Source organism: Pseudorasbora parva, chromosome 7, assembly GCF_024679245.1.
Source record: "Pseudorasbora parva isolate DD20220531a chromosome 7, ASM2467924v1, whole genome shotgun sequence".
NCBI classification, from domain to species: domain Eukaryota; kingdom Metazoa; phylum Chordata; class Actinopteri; order Cypriniformes; family Gobionidae; genus Pseudorasbora; species Pseudorasbora parva.
This window is the reverse complement of record NC_090178.1, coordinates 14,645,361-14,667,467: the sequence shown is the minus strand read 5'-3', so window position 1 is coordinate 14,667,467 and position 22,107 is coordinate 14,645,361. Positions and strand designations below refer to the sequence as shown.

General features: G+C 40.2%; 1 protein-coding gene across 4 annotated transcripts in view; it reads right to left on the bottom strand.

Annotated features, from left to right (window-relative positions):
* Positions 1 to 22,107, bottom strand: part of tsnare1 (T-SNARE Domain Containing 1) — a 240,590-nt gene that overhangs the window by 98,525 nt on the left and 119,958 nt on the right. The gene's annotated exons all lie outside the window — the stretch shown is intronic.

Genomic DNA, 22,107 nt, shown 5'->3' with positions numbered 1-22,107 from the left:
AAATCATTCTAAATATAAAATAATAGCGAAGTCGACAACACTACTGTAACGATAATGGCACTGAGAAACAACATGTTCAGAACGATTTTTTTCCAGGTCATGAACGATACAAATATTGACAGCCAATCAAAATCCATCCTGCTTTAAAGAGTTCAAGCATTTAAAGTGGCACACAACAAAACTGCAGCGCGCTTAATTAAACAGAATCATATCGCCCTCTGGTTTGGACAGTTATTGATATTTTTTATCTTTATAATTATCGTTCTTGGCGTGAACGGCCCTTAACAATCTTTGAAATATTAACATTAATATTTTATAAAAATAAAGAAGTTTAAAATTGCTGTTTTTATTTAATAGATGGAATTTCAAAAAAGGTATGAAGAATTGTGAAATACTGGTGCTGTTATTGATGAATGAAGGTTTGCCACTGTGACAATACTATAATCAAAAACATACACCATGAAGAACAAAACCAAACCAAACCTTTTCCTCTAGTGCTGTTTCATGTCAAAATTCCTTCTACACGGACCTGAAGCAACATGGAGTCTTCTAAACCCAGAGTCTATCTCCTGCTCACAGGCCTTTTTGTCTCCATACACAACCCCATGCAAGTGCAGCTGGGTCAGTAGAGCTGAAACCATTGAGCCATTCATCACAGGTGTCTGCAATTGTTTGGGAAACTGGCAGCCATCCTGGCTCTTGGCATCGACCGTTTGGCCAGAGCCAAAATGGCCCCTAGCAAATCACACATTACTAAAGAGTTTCTGCATTTTTCTCTTGCTGGTCGTCAACACCATCACATAGCAACATATTTATTTTACCCACCAAGGAGTTTCGGCAATTTACATTTAGTGTGTAGTAACGACAAGACTTGGAGTGTCATTACGCTTGATTAGGAGAGAGGAACTTAAAGGATGGGGAAGAAAAAAGCAGCATGATACGCATCCAGTTAGAGCAATCTTAAATTCATTTACAGTAATGTGCAGAATAGTAAACACCTCTCCATGGAGCTGCATCTCCTTTGAGAATTGGGTTTTAGCTAACAGGCACAGAATCCAGAATAAATCAAAGCATAAAGCCATCCTGGCAAACACAATTCAACACACTGAATAAAGTCGAGGGGTGGGGATGTGGATAAAAGTCTGATGAAATATGAAGAAATTACTCAAATGACCTAAACAAACTTTACAGTTCTAAAACTTCCAGACAAAATAATTTCCTGTATTATCTATCAAACATAATGACATTCTTCTATCTATCTATCTATCTATCTATCTATCTATCTATCTATCTATCTATCTATCTATCTATCTATCTATCTATCTATCTATCTATCTATCTATCTATCTATCTATCTATCTATCTATCTATCTATCTATCTATCTATCTATCTATCTATCTATCTATCTATCCGTCCGTCCGTCCGTCCGTCCGTCCGTCCGTCCGTCCGTCCGTATTAAATACATTTGAGTGTGTTTAAAATTACGTTAGGATGTTACTCTCTGCGTTCGCTCGGCGGCTGCTGTGACACTTGTTGCTCACTGCTAAGAGGAAAGCGCGCAATAAAACTGGTAACTGGTAACCGAGGGTAACGCAGATATGACACAATTGCCAGGCGACTCCCTCAGACGTTGCGGCTCCTCGGTTAAAAAAGCAATTTTCTCACAATTTACAAATAGTTGGAAACATTTGGGATATTGTAAGAACTCAGCTGAACAAAATATAAAAACCTGGTGGTTTTTGGATATATTACTGCAAAAAAAAAAAAAAAACCACATAGCGCACCTTTAAGTACAGCATTTGACTAAACAAACAAACAAAAAAAATGTTAGTTTAACTTAAAAAAGTAAGTAACTTGGTTGCCTTAAAATATTGAGACTTAGACCAACAAATTGGGATCCCTATTGAAAACGCCAGGATGCTGGCCCTTCCAGCGTCCTGCTTGAGCACACTGGACTGTCTAGTATGGTACGGAAGTCAGAGCTCCAAGCAGGGAGGTCAGTCACTGCTGTTTCTGCGAGACCCACTCAGTGTGACTACTGAACGCTGGGAAAGCGTGCCCGTCTCGGGAGAAGGTACGCTGCGGAGCCACATCCTTCAGCGAAGGCCTGGTGGCGGAATACACATAAGGACTAACCAGGCAGGGTAGTGCAACATATGGCAGTCTCTGGGGTGGTTCCAACCTAATTGTAGGGGGGAAAGAACACACCCAGAGACGACAGAGCGGGCTCTGTCAAGGGAAAGACACGGAGCTAGCCATTAGGGTAGCTGGTACCGTGGAGAATACACATATGGGGTTGCCGTGAGGGAACCGCTACATATGGGACCCAGCCTACAGCCACGTTCCACAAGCATACGGGTGCAGGCCTAGCGTCAGACGGTCCGCAACGTCTGACACCATAGGGCTGACGGAGGAGCTCGACAGGGTAAACCATTTTACCGGGGAACACAACTGGAGACAATAGACGCACGTATCCGGCCCACTTAGAACGGGCACTTAGCGCTACTGGCCACTAGGGGTGAGAATGCGGGAAGATACTGGCTCTACATGGAGCCTATAGAATCTAGCGAACGTGTTAGGTGTCGCCCAGCCCGCAGCTCTACAAATGTCTGTCAGCGAGGCGCCTTGAGTCAGCGCCCAGGAGGATGCTACACTCCTTGTGGAGTGTGCTCGCAACCCGAACGGGCAAAGCACGTCTTGGGACTGGTAAGCCAAGACTATAGCATCCACTATTCAGTGGGCTAACCTCTGCTTGGAGACAGCCTTTCCCTTCTGCTGGCCTCCGTAACAGACGAAGAGTTCCTCTGATGTCCGAAAGCTTTTAGTCTGGTCAATGTAAGCGCGAAGAGCGCGGACCGGACAAAACAAGGCCAGGGCTGGGTCTGCCTCCACCGAAGGCAGCACTTGCAGGTTCACCACCTGATCTCGAAAGGGAGTAGTGGGCACGTATCCGGGCCGGGGTCTCAGGATAACGTGAGAGTTACCAGGCCCGAATTCTAGGCACGATTCTTTGACCGAAAGTGCAGGCAGGTCCCCTACCCTCTTGATGGAGGTCAATGCAGTCAGGAGCACCGTCTTCATTGACAAAATTTTAAGCTCAATTGACTCCAAAGGCTCGAAGGGAGGGCTCTGAAGTGCTCTGAGCACTAGAGCTAAGTCCCAAGAGGGTATCGAGTTCGGGCGAGGAGGATTTAGTCTCCTTGCACCTCTGAGGAACCTGACGATTAAGTTGTGCTTCCCTACGGACTTACCTTCAACTGCGTCGTGGTACGCCGCTATTGCGGCGACGTACACTTTGAGGGTGGAGGGAGACAGCCTTCGAACACCTTCGGGGGTCTTCCCGGCAGGAAGAACACCACTCAACAAACAGGTTCCACTTCAGAGCATAGAGGCGCCTCATAGAGGGGGCGCTCTATAGAGGGGCCCATATAGAACCTCCGCGTCCCGTCCAGGGACCAGACATGAAGATTCCAGAGGTCTCGACGTGGGTGCCATAGAGTGCCCCGTCCCTGAGAAAGAAGGTCCTTCCTCAGGGGAATGGGCCAAGGAGGGGCTGTCGCGAGGAGAGTTAGTTCTGGGAACCAGGTCCGGTTGGGCCAGTAAGGTACAACTAGCAAGACCTGCTCCTCGTCCTCCCTGACTTTGCACAAAGTCTGTGCAAGAAGGCTCACTGGGGGAAACGCATACTTGCGTAGGCCCTGGGGCCAGCTGTGCGCCAGTAACTCTGTGCTGAGGGTACCCCCGGTCAGGGAATAGTACCACTGGCAATGGGTCGAGTCCGGAGAGGCAAACAGGTCTACCTGTGCGGCCCCGAACTGGTCCCATATCAGCTGGACCGCCAGGGGGTGGAGTCGCCACTCTCCCGAAGGTGCTGGCTGCCGAGAGAGCTCGTCGGCTGTCCGGTTGAGCCGAGTCTGATGGTACGGATGAGCCAACGGGACGGTCGAGGGAGCTCTAGCCAAGCTCCCAGGGACCCCACCAGTGGGACCAACTGCACCACAGACATGCCCAGGGTGGGGCAGCGCAAAGAAGTGCTCTGGCTTGACTCAGGAGGCCCAGAGGAGGCCCGGAGGCGGCCCGGAGGCAGCCCGAAGTGTTGCGCAAGTACTCCTGGTGCGGGCAGGGAGTGGGTGAGAAGGCCCGGAGGGGTCCTCGAAGCCCACTCAGCTGCCTGCTTCCCAGAGGCAGAGAGGTGGGATGCTCAGACCCGACTCGGGAGGCCCGTGGGCGGCCCGGAGTGTTGTCTGAGTGTTCCCGGATGGGACAGAGAGTGGGTGAGAAGGCCCGGAGGTGTCCTCGAGGCCCACTCTGCTGCCCCCTGGTGAGGGGAGGGGAGGGGAGGGAGGGAGAGACAAGGCCTGGAGGTGTCGTGAACGGCCACCCTGGCCCTCTTGGGGCCCAGGGAGATAGAAAACTGCTCTTTTTGTGAATATGTGGGTACCGCCGAGCTCCGGAGAGCTGGTGGCAGATGGAAAAAAAACAGTCGGGCCACCCCGGTCCTCCTCCGGGGGGTGGGGGAGGGATGCGGACATCATCTCAACGCCCTCGGCGATGAGCAGGCGGCGGAGCTACGGCTGGCGACGAGGTGGAGGCAGCAGCGGGTCGCCGGAGCAAGATGTTTTTAATGACCTCCGTCTGCTTCTGGGCCACCGAGAACTGCTGGGCAAAGTCCTCGATGGCGTCGCCGAAGAGGCCGGCCTGGCAGATCGGGGCGTTCAGGAATCGTACCTTGTCCGCATCGCCCCAGGGAGTGCAAATATATATATATATATATAAGCGACTTACAACTCAGGAGAACAGGAAGAGATCCATCAAGAAGAGGCAAAGAAACACAAAAGTGCCCCAAATACCAAGATTTGTATACCGCTCAGAGTAGCAAAAACCAGAAAAGGGAAGAAGGAGAAATAAAGGAGGAAAGAGGTTTTTTTTATTATTATTTTTTTTATGTAAGATTAAGTGCTCATGGAAGAAATTAGTTTTTACCTGTCTTTTGAACGAAGCGAGTGATTCTGTCGTGCGTATGGAGGATGGAATATCGTTCCATATATACAGTATTGTTCAAAATAATAGCAGTACAATGTGACTAACCAGAATAATCAAGGTTTTTCGTATATTTTTGTATTGCTACGTGGCAAACAAGTTACCAGTAGGTTCAGTAGATTCTCAGAAAACAAATGAGACCCAGCATTCATGATATGCACGCTCTTAAGGCTGTGCAATTGGGCAATTAGTTGAATTAGTTGAAAGGGGTGTGTTCAAAAAAATAGCAGTGTGGCATTCAATCAATGAGATCATCAATTTTGTGAAGAAACAGGTGTGAATCAGGTGGCCCCTATTTAAGGATGAAGCCAACACTTGTTGAACATGCATTTGAAAGCTGAGGAAAATGGGTCGTTCAAGACATTGTTCAGAAGAACAGCGTACTTTGATTAAAAAGTTGATTAGAGAGGGGAAAACCTATAAAGAGGTGCAAAAAATGATAGGCTGTTCAGCTAAAATGATCTCCAATGCCTCAAAATGGAGAGCAAAACCAGAGAGACGTGGAAGAAAACGGAAGACAACCATCAAAATGGATAGAAGAATAACCAGAATGGCAAAGGCTCAGCCAATGATCACCTCCAGGATGATCAAAGACAGTCTGGAGTTATCTGTAAGTACTGTGACCGTTAGAAGACGTCTATGTGAAGCTAATCTATTTTCAAGAATCCCCCGCAAAGTCCGTCTGTTAAAAAAAAGGCATGTGCAGAAGAGGTTACAATTTGCCAAAGAACACATCAACTGGCCTAAAGAGAAATGGAGGAACATTTTGTGGACTGATGAGAGTAAAATTGTTCTTTTTGGGTCCAAGGGCCACAGGCAGTTTGTGAGACGACCCCCAAACTCTGAATTCAAGCCACAGTACACAGTGAAGACAGTGAAGCATGGAGGTGCAAGCATCATGATATGGGCATGTTTCTCCTACTATGGTGTTGGGCCTATTTATCGCATACCAGGGATCATGGATCAGTTTGCATATGTTAAAATACTTGAAGAGGTCATGTTGCCCTATGCTGAAGAGGACATGCCCTTGAAATGGTTGTTTCAACAAGACAATGACCCAAAACACACTAGTAAACGGGCAAAGTCTTGGTTCCAAACCAACAAAATTAATGTTATGGAGTGGCCAGCCCAATCTCCAGACCTTAATCCAATTGAGAACTTGTGGGGTGATATCAAAAATGCTGTTTCTGAAGCAAAACCAAGAAATGTGAATGAATTGTGGAATGTTGTTAAAGAATCATGGAGTGGAATAACAGCTGAGAGGTGCCACAAGTTGGTTGACTCCATGCCACACAGATGTCAAGCAGTTTTAAAAAACTGTGGTCATACAACTAAATATTAGTTTAGTGATTCACAGGATTGCTAAATCCCAGAAGAAAAAAAAAATGTTTGTACAAAATAGTTTTGAGTTTGTACAGTCAATGGTAGACACTGCTATTTTTTTGAACACACCCCTTTCAACTAATTGCCCAATTGCACAGCCTTAAGAGCGTGCATATCATGAATGCTGGGTCTTGTTTGTTTTCTGACAATCTACTGAACCTACTGGTAACTTGTTTGCCACGTAGCAATAAAAAATATACTAAAAACCTTGATTATTCTGGTTAGTCACATTGTACTGCTATTATTTTGAACAATACTGTATATATATATATATATATATATATATATATATATATATATATATATATATATATATATATATATATATATATATATATATATATATATATATATACCTAGGTGCAATTTACCAATCCAGGACAGATTTAGAAAAAAAGTCGAATGGAAATATAGAAGGCATATTATGATAACTTGTTCAATCATTTTGCATGTAAAGATGCTATGAGCTTGTGCCTAAATGTTGAGGGGAGTAAGACTATTCAACAGAGACCCAATATAATACATTTTGATCAACATGACATAAGCAACTGATAACGTAGGAAACAGCAGAGAATTGTACATAATCATTGGCATTGATTTATCAAAGCATTTGCAGCTTGTTCAAAGAAATGAGAAACTGCTTTTTTGATGTGCACAAATGACACAATTGTGTGAGAATTGAACAGATAGTTTTGAGAATTTCCATTCTGATCTGAGAAATGTACCAAAGCAACTGAAAAAAACTGTGATGAAGGAAAGTGTTTCTCATCCTGTACTCAAATTTACAATGGTGTTCCCCATGGTTCCATTTTGGGCCCTCTTCTCTTTTCTTAATATACATTATGCTTCCTCTAGGTCATATAATCGAGGCACAACTTATCATATAGATTCTATGCTGATGACAGTCAGATTTATCTTAAAAATCTTACGGAATCTTACTCATGATGTCTTCCTGGTGACACATGCACACACATGATGGATGGATCTATATTTGAGGGTCACCAACATAAATAAATCTATGGCTTCTATCCATTCGACTAAGTACACACGCACATGTGTATGTTTGAGACCCTTTATATATAAAAGAGTGAGACAGTGACATATTGATTTTGAGAGCACTCTGTGCTCTTCTGCCCAGGGGGGAGTCTGGGTAGTCCTGGGGGCTAAGGCGTGCCAGTTTACATCATTTATAAGGGTTATAATAAGCACACAGCATTTTAGAGCTCCTTTATAACCCAGAATCCACAGTTATTCTTCATGTTACCATTTCATAAAGACCCCAGACAGTGCCACTGTCCCCTGTGTGCAGAAGAGGCGGCTCCACAGACGGCCAGTGCCACTTTTGAGTAGTCAAGATGTGGTTCAGTGCTTTGGCTAACATGAGTCAATGAAGCAGTTAGAAGTTTCACAGCTGTAACTTCCCAGCCTAGATCAATCAAGGAGATAGATCTGAAGAATACAAAAAACTATGACAGATTCTTTTGTAGCTTATGGTTCAACAAGGGTGTAACCACTATCATTTTCAGTAGCCGCTAGATTTTTTTTTTTTTTTCAGTACAAACATAGAAAAGAAATGCAAATAAAAGAAAAAAGTACCAATGGAAACTAAAATGTGATTTGTTTAATTTACTCTTAAAATAGAAAGCCTTACAATGATATAAGATTCAATGCAATATATATATATATATATATATATATATATATATATATATATATATATATATATATATATATATATATATATATATATATATATATATATATATATATATCCCCCCCCCCCCCGAAATATCTAAACAAAGGTAACATTTTGATCCGAAATTCCATTTTAAAAATAATTGAGTGTTCATCTGAGTGGTCCAAGACCCTTTGACTTTTGTCACACTTTTTGACACAAAAAATGCCTTGATTTGAGGAGTTCTGTGGTTGAAATTTAAAAAAAGAAACAAAATCTAAAGGGGCAATTTGACCCACCACAGCTAAAACCCCAGTTTCAAATTAACAGTTAAAACTGTAAAAAACTGTTTTTTGTTTTTGTTTTTTGAGAACACAATCAAGAGTGTGAAAGTATTCAAATAAGACTGTTAAACAAACACTGAAAAGTGTTAAATGAGTTAATGAGATAATTACGTGATTAATTGAGCGATTATTGACCATTACTGAAGATAGATTTTAAAGATTAATTTATAATGACATTAGATTGAAATAAATGTAAAACAACAAACAAGAATTGTCGTTGAATTTTACTTGCAGAACCTAGCCATCCTAATGTTGAACAGTAAAAGACTGTCCAAGAGTCATGTGGATCCGACTGATGCTCTTTTTTCTTGAGCTTCGATTAAGTTGCCCATGTCAAACATCAACATTCATGTTTTTATTTAGAAAATGAAAGAAAGAGAGAGATATACGACGAGAGAGAACGACAACACAGGTCTGATAGGACTCAAAGGGTCTGCCTTTGTTTCATTAGATACAAAATGTCAGACATCTGCTGCATCTGACACGTGGGTCTACGGTGCACCACAAACGCACACACACTTCAGTGAGAGCCGCTGACAGGAACCGCAACAGCCACACAATTAAATGTGTGGACTGATAAGGCTATAGATGTCATGGACAAAACACACTCCCAAACAGAAGATGACTGACACTTCTATGTACGCAACATGCCAGGAAGTTTCGCAGGAGCACAGACTGACAAGAGTGAATGTGAGAGTGACTGTAAGCAATCAGAAGTCCTATCTAAGACAAGAAAACACTGAGGAAAGCTCAAAGTGAAAGATGTGTGAAGGAAAGAGAGGGATAGGAGAGCTGTAGTGATGGACTGACGACACCGCAGGGCCGTTGAGGTTTCCCAGCAAACTGAGAGATTATTTGTGGTTTGTGACCACTTTAAGATAGCTGACAGGTGACAGATGGACAAGATGAGTGAAATATTGTGAAATGATCTTATAAAGTCCAGTTCTGCGGAGTAACTAGTTGCAGCATTACGTAATTTAATTACAAAAGAAATGTAACTGGAATTGTAATCCATTACAGGTACTGAGAGAAAAAGTTCAAATAATTAAATTACAGGTACTTATATGAAAATGTTAATGATTACAAAGGAGGTTGCATCTGAATATTTTTCTGTAAAAAACTTTAGTTTTAGGCTACAACCAAGCATGCCTCACAAGCATGCCTCACAAGTCCAGAAAAGTGAAGCCAAAGCATCTCGATCGCCCCCCAGGTGGTTGGTCTCGGTATAGCTCATAAACTCGCCCCATCCATGTATTCTAAACAACCTGGGCTCACAGAATTCCGTGAAATGAACACGGCCCTAAAAAAAAAAAAAAAAAAAAAAATTGTGATGGGTCCACGGAAGTGATGCCTATGTATGTCAATGACAGGCAGCATCCGTGGTCACGGACACAGATTCCCTATTCCAACACCTTATTTGTGAGTTTGATTCAGTCAGCATAATTTTATGACCTCTTCAAGCTCTATTCCAGCTCTCTTCAAGCTCTATTCCAGCTCTCTTCAAGCTCTATTCCTGCTTTCTTCCAGCTCTCTTCAAGCTCTATTCCTGCTTTCTTCCAGCTCTCTTCAAGCTCTATTCCAGCTCTCTTCAAGCTCTATTCCTGCTTTCTTCCAGCTCTCTTCAAGCTCTATTCCTGCTTTCTTCCAGCTCTCTTCAAGCTCTATTCCAGCTCTCTTCAAGCTCTATTCCAGCTCTCTTCAAGCTCTATTCCAGCTCTCTTCATGTTCTCTTCAAGCTCTGTTCCTCCTCTCTTCAAGCTCTATTCCTGCTCTTTTCGAGCTCTATTTCTGCTCTCTTCAGGTTTTCTTCATGCTCTTTTCCAGCTATATTCCTGCTCTCTTCAAACTCTATTCCTGCTATCTTCATGTTCTCTTCAAGCTCTATTCCTCCTCTCTTAATGTTCTCTTCAAGCTCTATTCCTGCTCTCTTCAAGCTCTATTCCTGCTCTCTTCATGTTCTCTTCATGCTCTTTTCAAGCTCTATTCCTGCTCTCTTCATGTTCTCTTCATGCTCTTTTCAAGCTCTATTCCTGCTCTCTTCATGTTCTCTTCATGCTCTTTTCCTGCTCTATTCCTGCTCTCTTCAAGCTCTATTCCTGCTCTCTTCATGTTCTCTTCATGCTCTTTTCCTGCTCTATTCCTGCTCTCTTCAAGCTCTATTCCTGCTCTCTTCATGTTCTCTTCATGCTCTTTTCCAGCTCTATTCCTGCTCTCTTCATGTTCTCTTCATGCTCTTTTCCAGCTCTATTCCTGCTCTCTTCATGTTCTCTTCATGCTCTTTTCCAGATCTATTCCTGCACTCTTCATGTTCTCTTCATGCTCTTTTCCAGCTCTCTTCATGCTCTCTCTACTCTCAAGGAAAGAGAGATAAAAAGTGATAAAAATGCACTCCAGTGCTGGAAATGTAAAAAATATTTCATCAAGAAATCATAATAGGATGCAAATACAACAGTTCAGTGCAAAGTTTCTTTGCCAAAAATGAAAATGCTTGAAGGTTTCAATGTCGAATCCTAGAAAGTATCTACAAGTATGTAACTAAGCCTACAGTTAACTAAAGTAGGAAAGGTATTGCCTACTCCCACCTGCCACAGCATGTGTATTCAAGACATATTTTACTCTATATTGCTAGGTGCATGCCTCAGGGTCCAGGTCCGCTCCCGCCTAAGGGTCCTGGTCCGCTCACACCTGAGGGTCCTGGTCCATCCACGCATCAGGGTCCAGGTCCGTCCACGCCTGAGGGTCCAGGTCTGCTCACGCCTGAGGGTCCAGGTTCGTTCACGCCTGAGGGTCCAGGTTCACCCACGCCTCAGGATCCAGGTCAACCAACGCCTGAGGGTCCAGGTCCGTCCACCCCTGAGGGTCCAGGTCGGTTCATGCCTCAGGGTCCTGGTCTGTCCATGCCTGAGGGTCCAGGTCTGCCCTCACCTGAGGGTCCAGGTCCACCCCACGCCTCAGGGTTCAGGTCCGCCCATGCCTCAGGGTCCAGGTCCGCCTATGCCACAGGGTGAGTTCCACCCACGCCAGGGTCCATGTTGGGTGCCTTGGCACGGGCCTGGCCCACCATTCCTCCCCCAAGTCCGCCCCAAGACTGTTTTGAATCAAAACCTCAAAACCTCGCCTCTCAGTAGATGTTACAAGAGCAAAATAACTTTTTTTTTGGTGAGAGGTGAAACATACAGGTCACCTCTCCTTACACTCACACCATTTGCTGAACCAGTATTGCTGTTGCAGGGCAGCATGGGATGCTCAAACAAAATGCTTTAATTGTGCAAAGGTTGCTTTTGTTAACTTAAACGAAATCTCAAGCTAAAAAAAGCTGGACCCTCCGAGGGAGATTGACAGTCATGTTTAGCGACTTCCATTTTCTAATGACTGTTCCAACATTGGACCTTTCTTCACCAAGATGATTTTCCCGTAGCCCTTTTCCAGCTTTGTGGAGGTGTACAATTTTGTCTCTAGTGTCTTTGGAGAGCTCTTTGGTCTTGGCCATGTTGGTAGTTAGGTAGTACAGAAAAGGTGTGAACAGTTATTTTTTAAGATCATTTGTAAGATTCGCATATGCATTTGTTTCCCTTTCCTATATTCAAACATAGTTCAAACATATTAACCACTATGGTATAAATATATAAATAATACTAAAATAACACTGAATAGCGGCAACAAAATCATGGGGTTTACACTTTTCCACTTTTTGTGAGGTTAACCTAGAACAGCCTGCTTAGTTATCTCTGCATATTAAGCTCAGACAAAAGGAAAAAGTGAGGAGAAAGTATTTCAACAGTGAAACAAAATGACAGATTATCTTTAAAATACAATATAGCTCTGCAGTGGTTAAAGCTCAGGGCTGGTAATTGAAAAGCAAGGCACTTAACCTCAGGTTGCTCAAGGGGATTGTCCTGTAATGAGTGTATTTTTAGTCATTCTGGATAAACACATCTGCAAAACACCTCCTTTAATTGAAAGCATCCTATTATTGCTAAAGCTAACACAATAAGGCACCTCTAAACAAAATAAATGTCTCTTAATAAAGAATATATTGGCTTCGGTCCGAATTTCTGTGCCCTGTGCAGTCCTGGCAGCGTCATTGATAAAAGGTGATGATCTAAAGCAAAGGACCCAACTAAATTACCGGGCACAGGCTCAAAATGGCTTTCAGGACCTGAAGGCTTTAAACATATCTATTGTTCTTCTTACACACTTAATAGGAATAATTATGTAAAAAAAAAATAATAATAATAAATAAAAAAAATAATAATAATATATATATTATAAAGAAATTGTTACAGTACAAAAGTCATTTATATAAATATTAATTAATTAAGAAGAAGTAGAGGTAGTAATAGTTAAAAGGAGAAAATGTCTTGAATACATTTTTTTTCACCAACTGGCAATTTTTTCTTTTTTGCTGCATATTACTTGCAATACGAATTGCTAAAAGATGTACCTCTTACAGGAAATAAGAATAGGCCACATCCAGCATGTCTGGAAAGGTAACACTTGAAATAAAATAGCTTGAGGTAAAATCAAAGTTCCTTAAATAGAGGTGATAACCTCACTGGAGTAAATATCACAGTACAAGGAGCTATGGTCAAGCAACAATACATTGTTTTTAAGAGCTGAAATGTGCCCTGGATGATGCCGACGTGTTATGCTGGGTGAAGATAATGTGATATGACTACCCTCTGTGTTTCTGATTTCAAGTCCTGAACTAAACGCAGCATGTATCAAAGCTCCCCTGGGGCTAACAACCTGAAATCTCCATATTTAGAAGCTGCCAGCTGGGTGTGTGTAACTCCAAGAGTGGGTTAGAAAGTATAGCGTGAACTGCTTATGATAGAATGAGAAAAAGAAACCTAGAATAGTCAGTTGGTGGTTGATAGCTTCATAATAGCTTGCGAAAAACAGTGTTCGCTCATACTGCTAGACAATCAGCTTTGAGAGCTCTGACCATCAGTAATAAGTGAGTGAGAGCTCCTGTAGTGAAAAAAGACAAAAACAGAGGGGCAACACAATCCCAAAAGGCAACTTTCATTCTGCACTATATATATATATATATATATATATATATATATATATATATATATATATATATATATATATATATATATATATATATATATATATATATATATATATATATATATATATATATACATACATACATATGCATATTAGGAACACCATACTAATACTGTGTGTGTTCCCCTTTTGCCTTCAGAACTGCCTTCATTCTACATGGCATTGAGTCAACAAGGTGCTGAAAGCATTCTTTTGAAATGTTGGCCATATTGATAGGATAGCATCTTGCAGTTGATGAAGAGGTTGTGAAAATTGTAGCCTCTTTTTCCTATTTGTAGTGGAGATGAGTGGCACCCGGTGGGGTCTGCTGTTGTAGCCCATCCGCCTCAAGGTTGTGCGTGTTGTGGCTTCACAAATGCTTTGCTGCATACCTTGTAACGAGTGGTTATTTCAGTCAAAGTTGCTCTTCTATCAGCTTGAATCAGTCGGCCCATTCTCCTCTGACCTCTAGCATCAACAAGGCATTTTCGCCCACAGGACTGCCGCATACTGGATGTTTTTCCCTTTTCACACCATTCTTTGTAAACCCTAGAAATGTTTGTGCGGGAAAATCCCAGTAACTGAGATTTAAAAAAAAATAAACATACATTTTACTTTTGGTTAAGTGCAAAATTTGTCACAATATAATTTGTTATTGTAAATTCAACATGCCTGAATAAATTAGGTAGACATTTAAATAGCATCAAAGTGATTTTATGTCTTCACAATGTCCTTAATCTTTATTATAGGCTTATAATTTGAGTGGGTAATGTGACATTTAATGTTTTGTCACATTACCCACTCAAATTATAAGCCTAAACTACCTAACTAACTTCTAAATAGCGATAACAATCGCTACCATTCAAAAAGAAAAAATAAATAAATAAAAATAAATTATAGCAAGTTAATTTATTGCAACCAATAACCTGCTCTTTAATAATCTACACCATGCTGGTATGCAAACATAACAGAGATTTGTTCTTAACCCCAACATAACTGGACATTAAATAATAAACACCTTCTTTGTCTATATTATCTCAGTCAATTTCAACATTTACTGCACATCAAGTACAATGCAAATATGCTGGAAATAATAAACCTCCAGCCAAGTTTCAGTTAATGGCAATTTAAAAAATGGTGAGATGAAAATATCATAAAGTTATGGTAGTACAGGATAAAAGTCGCTCGAGTCTGGCCTGTGAAGGGAGCTAATGCGTGGGCGAAAGACATAAACGAGGTAAAGCACCCGATATATAAGAATATCAGATGTATCATAAATCATCACAGGTAGGCCTACTGTCTTCAAAAAGACACAAAAAGACAACATGCCCTGTAAGACAAACAATTATTCACAGTGCTGGTACAATTGCTGGTCTGCATTCTATATGTCACAGAGATAATTGGCCAGTCTATGGTGCTGCAATAAGTGAAGTTCAATCAATACAAAAATGACACAAAATGGACTTGAGGTTTGAAGTCTGCATAAACACTTTAATGTGTTTTTGTAATGCAATTCTTTTTTTTTCTTTTTTTTTGTACACATTAAAATACTATTTTAAACAGAGAAAAGAATGGAAAAGTATAAAATACCATATGGTTTACATACATATTGAAGACATATTTGATGGCAATTAAAATACAATAAGTCACCAATATATATGTCAGAACTTTTAGGTGGAGGTTTATCAGTTTTGAAACCATTACAAAAAAAAAAAAAAAAAAAACTCCCAATAAAACAAAATGTTGTCCTTTCATGGATTGAAATTTCATGGGTTTTATTTTTTTCAAACGCCAAATAATCACGATGCTCACATTTACAAGCCAGCGTCATTATAGTAGTCTATTGGTTACCGTTTTACAGAATCTATATGATACTTCAATTCAATGTTTGAGTGGTAGGTAATCACCATAACAAGCATGACAGCATCGGTCGGGCACGCCTCCTTCAGCTCACGCAAACGAGTAAACGCTGGTCACATGTTGATCCTCGTCCAGCCTTTAATCCCATCACTTTTTCGTTTCCTCTTATTGCTTTCCTCCAACAAAACCTTTTCTTTCTAATTTGTCTGTGCTGCTTCGGACATGACTATATTATCCGACGAACAAAGTTGGGCTCGCACGTCCGAATTTAAGGAAGTGTGGGTGTTGGTGGAAGTGACGTATATGCCGTAAAGCAGTCGAATTTTGTAGTTCTTTTTGTTCTCGGGTTACTACCCGAAACCCGAAGTTTAAAAGTACGATTAAAAAAGATACAGACCCCATCAAGCTATAGCAGACGTGTCATTCAACCTATTGTAAGTCGATGTATCATCACAAGAGTCTTGAATATATATTATGAAGGTTGAAAAGTTACCTAGTGCTGATTTAATGAATAGAAAGTTCAAAAGAACAGCATTTATCAGAAATATAAAGCTTTTACAACATTATAAAATGCATATAATGTCACTTAATCAATTTAATGCATCCTTGCTAAATAAACATATTTATTTACATTTGTACCCCCCATAGAAAAAAGCTTTCTATTTCAGATATACTGTTCTTTTTAACTTTCTATTCATCAAAGAATCCTACACAGCTGCTTTCAACATTGATGTCAATCATACATTTTTTTTGAGCAGCAAATCATCATATTTGAATGATTTCTGAAGGATCATGTGACCCTGAAGACTGGATCAGTGATGCTCAATATTCAGCCTTGCATCACACGAATAAATTACATTTGAAAATGTATTCAAATAGAAAATAGTTATTTTACATTTTAATAATATCTCACAATATTACAGCTTTTTGTATGTTTATCACGTTAATGCATCCTTGCTAAGCATAAGAGACTTCTTTTAAAAACATAAAATATTTTCTCATAAAAACTTTTGACTGGTAGTGTATGTCTAAAGAAACGTTGAAATGTCAGGTTTTAAATCATGTAAAACAAATAAAAAACATATACTCTATGTTTATGTTATCTCTTTGAAAACAGAGCGATGTCAGTCGGTCGGGAGTCACTTTATTATTTGCTAATGCGGCCATGCCCACTGAGAGCATGTTCTATTCAAAGATGAATTCTGAAGCAATCTATTTAAACAATTATATTTAGAACAAAAAAAAGTTAATTATGTAAATATATAAATAAAATACATTACTGAAATATCTTTAAATATTTTAAAACTAAATAAATATTGCTTTAATAAGGACAGGTGCAGAGACTGCTCTATATCGTTGAATGGCCATTGTTTTCACACAGTAAACAGATAAGCAATTGGTTATAATGCACAACACTGTAAAATGTGTTGTAAATAAAACACAAATACGCACAGGAGCCTTACTCAATACTGCAGAAAGAAATGTCACTATTTCCATAATGAATTACCAGAAACTACATCTACTTTTTACCATAACTCTAACAGGAGACAGCTGGAAAAGGAGAACATTTCTTCACACAGCAGAGCACTGGTGTGGTAATTCAAATAAATGTAGCTATCATTCAAACTAAATAACTTAATTCTAAGCAATGCCATTTGACACCCTGACTCCTTTGTGGCATTTTATTAAAGGCTCTGTAGTGTTGAATGGCTTTCTCAAGTGCACTACTTACTTCACTGCCACATCGATGCACTTTTTAAATGCTATATGAAATGCATACAGTAAGCTGCATATGCGTTAGTCATCATTTGCTTGAAGCATTTGTCATTACTCTAGTCATCCATCCGTCCACCCCTGCTGCACGTCTCCTCAGAAGCCCGTCACCCAAATGGAGCCTACAGCTGTTCTACCTTTCCAAAATGCCAGTCTCTCTCTCACTCAAAGTCTGAGACCAACCCTGTGTGAATGCCACAGCGGCTGCATCACCATTTACTGTCATGCTTTTAGTTTTTGTTTTTTGTGGCTGTTGCTAAAGACTAAATTGTTGCAAAGAAAAATGGTAATAAATAAATAAATATGCATGTGTGTGTAATTAAATGTGTTTGCGTGTACAGGTATTTGTGGTTTATGAGGTCATAAATGTGTTCACTTCCTGTCTGCATTTATTTCATGAACAAAAAGTTCAAAAGAACAGCAATTACTTATACTTACATCACTTGTTTGTGTGTGTGTGTGTGTATATATATATATATATATATATATATATATATATATATATATATATATATAGTCTACAAACATTTCATTAGCTGATATAATTATCTAACAATCTATCTGAAATATTTAAACAATAAATAAAAAAAAATAAAAAAATATACTAGGTGGGTCTAATTTTATGCATTCTGACTTATTTCCAATGTTAAAGAGTTGGACACATGATGGAGTATTTATGTAAATTCAAGTATGTAAATTCATACTTTTTTTTTCAAGTATGGCCCTGTATGACTTCATAAAGGGTGGAATCCCTTGCATGGGCACTTCTCCTGGATGAGCGTGTGCAGGTGCACATCAACCGGAGCGAGAGCTAGAGCATGCCGCATCAACGAGCTTCATTAGGGTTACTGAAGCCGTCGGCAACAATGTCACTTAAGTGTGTTTCTGGTCGCGAGGGAAAAATAACCTTATTCAGCTTCCCAAAAACCCTGTGTTAAGGAAATAGTGGAAGCAGTTTATTTTTGCGGAGCAGCGACAGAGTTCTGCAAGTGTGCTTGTTTGTCCCCGGTCATGAGTCAAAACCGTAGACGGTGATTGAAACTGCGTCAAATTTCTGTTTTGTTTGGCAGATGGCATGTAAATACATATAATGTAAACAACACAAACAAATAGTGAATAAGGTTATCCAGGGATTATGGCATGATGCATTGTGTGTGTGTGTGTGTGTGTGTGTGTGTGTGTGTGTGTGTGTGTGTGTGTGTGTGTGTGTGTGAGTCTGTTACTTTTTAGCTCCGCCCACTTCACGCCGCCACAAGTTCAGCTGTTTTCGGAAAGAATCGGTACAGTGTATCTATCTCTAATAAATATGATCAAACTAAAGACTCTTCAGATTTATGAAGGATGCAATACTACTCTATATGTACTCAATATTAACATGAGATATGCAGATGCTGTGTGTGTGTGTTATGTACCCTTTAAAGACCTTAAGACTCAGAAAGCCAGGATTGATAAACCATGTCACTAATGTGTCTCTAAAATCCAAGGCGGCTGCACAGACGGGGTAGCCTTTCATCAGCTTCTGATCAGAAAACAGAGGTACTAAAGTGCAGAACTATACTCCACACTGGTCACAGACAGATTGGAATGTCAGTCAAACTCAGTATCAGATCCCAGAGCGTGTGCTCTGTGTCAGGTTGCGCTGCTCTCACAGAAACATCCGGTAGCCCACGTTTTTTGTCTGACTCACGGGTGTTGTGTGAATAGTGTAACTTTTGCCCTTTAAAGCATAGACAAAACAAAACATTTACAGAACAAAAATGCATGGGAATATACTGCAAAATATAATGCAATATATTACATAATACTTTCCATATATGGGGAACTAATGCTTGTATTTTTCAATATACTGCGATATATGTATTGACCATGAATGGCTATATATTGATACATATAAAAAAAATGAAAGCAAAAATAGCATTACATGTTCAAATATTCATGTAAGTATATTTTACACACATATACAAACATTCACAGAATGAGTTACAATAAGTGGTATCAACAGACTTCTAGTTCCCAGCATGCTTTGCTTCTGACTGTTAAAGGAGGGTTAATGTTCAAATTAAAGGTGCACTATGTAGGATTTTTGGAGTAAAACATCAAAAAATCACCAGGCCAATGTTATATACTTTGTTCAGTTGAGTTCTTACAATATCCCAAATGTTTCCAATTATTTGTATATTGTGAGAAAATTGCTATTTTAACCAAGGAACCTGGACGTCTGAGGGAGTCACCTGTCAATTGCATCATATCTGCGTTTATTTTTCAGAAACGTTAACTCTTATCAGCGTGAACAAGTGTCACAGCAGCTGCTGAGCAAACCTACAGAGTAACGTCATAACATCATTTTAAACACACTTAACCTCATACTCGTGACCGGAAAACCGGAATTGGCGCCGGCGACTGTCCCGTCCTAATAAAAGTCCCGCCTCTCGCAAGCCGTGTGTTGTGCTTCAGTCGCTCCAGCAGCCTTGCTCAGCTCCTTCAACATTGGTCCCATTCTGCTTCATACTACAGTAACGTTAATAACCGAATCCATGAACATGATTTCAGCCAGTCGAGTCCTATCCTGATTCTTTTCCATCGGCTGTGAGGTGAATACCCAACCCGATCACACATAAATGCGTATAAATAGTACGAGTGTGCAATGTCGTGGAATGTATACGCCAAAACTCATTTTGGCATGCATATGATACGCTGTTTTTCGCGTGCATATGATACGCACTTTATGGCGTATAAATGACACGCTCTTGGGTAGGTTTAGGGTGGTGGGGGGTTCATATGTATAATACGCCATAAAGTGCGTATCATATGCACGCGAAAAACAGCGTGGCATAGACACGCCAAAATGAGTTTTGGCGTATATATTCCACGATATTGCCCACTCGTACTATTTATATGCATTTTCGTGAGAATAGCCTGGAATACCACATGTCCCAAGATTTTGCGCTCAAACTTGGCATCATCAAACTACGCTTTTGTTTTAAATAGGCGATGTCTGGCGGACGGAAAAGATACACAGTGCAGCTTTAAGTGCTATTTCACGTGTTCTGCTCAATATTAATATAGGGGGAGATCTGTTATTGTTTCCTGTTCTATTATTTTGGAATTTAAAAGGATTTCTGGTATGTCCGAGTTTTTGGGGTTACCATATGCTGAACAGTAGTGCCTACGGTTAGGTTGACGATTGGCCCGTTACCAATATGACTATGTTGCTATACTTAGTAATGGCTGTTCCCTCTTCTACACAGTGATAGTCACTTATCTAAATACTTGAGAACATGCAGGCATGCTTGTACTATTGTTAACTAGCTTGAATATGAAATATGTATCATGTAAATAATTATGAAATACAGGAATGCATTACATCATACAGTTTATTTCCAACTATATTATTTTATTTTGTGGAATATAAAGTAGAACTGAAATGTTCTTGTATGTGCTTTAAGTGATAGTCTTATCTTTGCATTGCACACCTCTTCTTTCTTCATTTAAATGTTACTGAGTTTTCTTGAGTGGCCTGCGTCATCCTGGGGGGCATAATTAGACTTACATAAGGCAGCTTTCACCAAGAAACCGTATCATAAAGCAATCTCAAGAATAATGTCAAGGGGCTGCGCATAGAATGGCTGATTTTTGCAAACAAGAAGAAAATAAAAGAACATATTGTGTTTGCGATAGCTGTACTGATGCCCGTCACTGCTGCTCTGACAGTAGTGGAGAAGAGTACGCCAGCTAAACTATAGTGCCTGGGGGGACGTTGGCTAATTATGCTCGGCGTGTAGGTTTTGTTTTAGGGAGGGGAGGTGCTCGGCTCTATGCTGTATTTGCTGTGCTAACACAGAAGGCTTTGATCTTTGCCAGTCTAACAGCCTCAGTGCATTCAAATAGGCAGCTTATTTATTGCTTGATTGCTGCAGCTCAAAGGATTCAAGGAACAGGTGGGGTTTGTGCAGTTGGGCCACGAAAAGTGGTCTTAAATGACAATGTTCCGGCAGAAGGCCCCTAAAAATCCAGCTGTCTGCGAAAACAATCAATGTGAGCCTTAGTTTTAAATGATTTGGGCTCAGCAGAGAAGGATAACAACCAAAAACTGGACAAACTACCCATATGCCATTATTCTAAAAAGCATTTTATGCTTCAGTGTCAGGGTTTTCAACCAATGCAGGATTCTGCAGTTTGGTCTGTGAACAGATACATAAAACTAATACGATTCTCTTTTCATAAGTTTTAAAATTAGGTACATTAGTCAACAGGAAATAATAATTGACTATCAACTAATGGTATTACTGTGAACAATTCATTGGCACACACTTAATTTTTTTTTAAAAATGCATACATACATACCCCTAAAGGGTACTAATACTAATGTGATGATAATCAAATAAAAATGTATTTATTAAGTCCCCTGTACAATATTCAAAACGATAAAAATAAAATCAATAAAATACAAAAGAGAAAGATATAAAAAAGAGAGAATAATGTACATAAGATACTACAATACTGATAATAATATAAAACTTTCAAACCATTTAAATCATTTCCCAATGAATAAAGTAACATGTGACCTTGAATATCCTGATTGTATGAAATACAAGTAAATCGGTCAATGGGGTGTTGAGTTGACTTCAAAGTCGGCATGAAATGGAAGTTGTAGCCTTTTCAGTCCTATTGTGACATACATCTGAGTGAAACGGCTTCAGGAATGAGAAAAATACGGGGCGAAATTTAATTTTGGTGTTGCTAACTATGGAGCCAACTCGGAATGTCAGTTTGCAGTCGACAGTGGAGGATATTTAGTCCCATCCTCCGCAGATACACACGGCATGAAGAGAAAATACGTTGTTACAAGGGGGAGGGGACGGTTTTGATTAAGGATTACATATGTGCATGGATGCATCACTTAATCATGGCTAAATCATGCAATCAATCACTGCAACATTCTGGAAAGAAAATTTTCATTTGTCAATTTTTAT